Below are 2,291 nucleotides of genomic sequence, written 5' to 3'. Positions count from 1 at the left end.
GGCTTTGTCCGCAGTGAATTTCCCCACCTTTTTGGTGATCTTCCCAACTTTCCACTGAACTTCATTTTTTGCTCCAGCAAGTCTTCTTCTCCAGGTCCCTTTCGAGGCCCCAGATGTGAATATCGCATCTATTTGTGAATAGGGTTCAGGATCTGGAAAAAGGCCATGCACAAATGAAGACACTAGACAAGAAATACGAATTTAGAAATCATGGGGGGCCAGGCGGAAAACCCTTCTCTAGTGGAAAGGCTTCACTGGAGCCCAGGCCCTGTTAGCTTTTATTCAATTTTAGAATACATATCTTGCCCTTAGTTAGGCAGGCAATGCAGTAGCAGACAGACTATCTTAAAGGTCAGTAAATATTAGTAAAGATTTACTTTGAGACTATTAGGTCAGGAAATTGCTTGAGCCACCATTGTCTCCACAGATCAGTGCAAAGCTTTAGCTCTTGTTAAAGCTCAAGGTCTATCAGCCTTCCAAGTTCCCTGTTGCACTTTCATGGTAGTGTAGAAAATGGATAGCTTTCAGCATAGCTGCAGCAATCTTGAGAGAGAAAAACAAAATTGGAGTAATCACAATACCAGATTTCACATTAAACTACAAAGCCACTGTAGTCAAAACAGCCTGGTTCTGGCACAAGAACAAGCATATAGACAAATGGAACAGAACAGAGACCGCAGAAATCGACCCAAACCATTAAGCTCAATTAATATTTTACAAAGGAGGCAAGGGTATACAATGGAGTCAAGACAGTCTCTTCAATAAATGGTGTTGGGAAAATTGGACAGATACATGCAGAAGTTTGAAACTATACCACCAACTTATACCTTACACAAAAATGAACTCAAAATGGAAAAAGGACTTAAACATAAGATGTGAAACCATTAAAATCATAGAAGAATTCATAGGCAGCAAAATATCAGTCATATGTCGTAGCAATATCTTTACCAATACAGTTTCTAGGACATGGAAAGTAGGGAATAAGTAAACAAATGGTACTACCAAGAAATAAAAAGCTTCTGCACAGCAAAAACAACCAGGAACAAAACAACAAGAGAGCCCACTGCATGTGAGAACATATTTGCCAATGTTATCTCTGATAAGGTTTTAATCTCCAAATTTTACAGGGAACTCATACAACTTAACAAAAGGAAAATAAACAATGCAATAAAAAAATGGGCAAAGGACCTAAATAGACACTTTTCAAAAGAAGACATAAGGAAGGTCAAGAGACAAATGAAAAAATGCTCAAAGTCACTAATCATCCAAGATATACAAATCAAAATGACAATGAGGTACCATCTCACACCTGTCAGAATGGCTATCAAAACAAAGGACAAGTGCTGTTGAGGATGAGGAGAAAAAGGAACCCTTGTACATTCCTGAAAGGGAATGCAGACTGGTGCAGCCACTGTGGAAAACAGTATGGAGTTTCCTTAAAAAATTAAAAATGGAAATACCATTTGACCCAGTAATCCCTCTTCTAGGAATACATCCCAAGAAATCAGAAAGAATATATGCACCCCTATGTTTATAGCAGCACAATTTACAATAGCTAAGATTTGGAAACAGCCTAAGTGCCTATTAGCAGATGAGTGGACTAAAAAACGGTGGTACATCTACACAATGGAATGCTACGCTGTTGTAAAAAAGAACTCTTACCATTCGCAAAAGCATGAATGGACCTGAAGAGCATTATGCTAAGTGAAATAAGCCAGTCCGAGGTGGATAAGTATCACATGTTCTCACTCATTTGTAGATTACAATGAACAACATAAACTGATGAACAAAATTAGATCCAGAGTCAAAGAAACATGGAACAGACTTTGAAACCTCAGACAGAAGGCAGGGGAGGTTGGTAGGTGTGTGGGGAGTAAGAGACCAACCAAAGGACTTGTATGCATTCATATAAGCACAACCAATGGACACAGACAGTAGAGGGATGAGAGCATGTGCTGGGGGGTGAGAGAGGCCGTGGAGACATCAATGGGGTAAAAGGAGACATATGTAATATTTTCAAAAATAAAGAATTTAATTTTTTTAAAGGCCAAAAATCTGGGTTTGATATATTCACTTTTTGTTTGTTTGTTTGTTTAAATATCTGTCATTGATTTTTTTTTATAGAGAGGAAGGAAGAGGAATAGAGAGTTAGAAATATCAGTTAGAGAGAAACATCGATCAGCGGCCTCCTACACACCTCCTACTGGTGTGTACATGCCCTTGACCAGAATTGAACCTGGGACCTTTCAGTCCGCAGGCCGATGCTCTATCCACTGAGCCAAACCAGTTAG

The sequence above is a fragment of the Myotis brandtii genome, unplaced genomic scaffold, assembly GCF_000412655.1.
Source record: "Myotis brandtii unplaced genomic scaffold, ASM41265v1 scaffold1503, whole genome shotgun sequence".
Lineage (NCBI taxonomy): Eukaryota > Metazoa > Chordata > Mammalia > Chiroptera > Vespertilionidae > Myotis > Myotis brandtii.
This window is presented reverse-complemented; position numbering follows the sequence as displayed.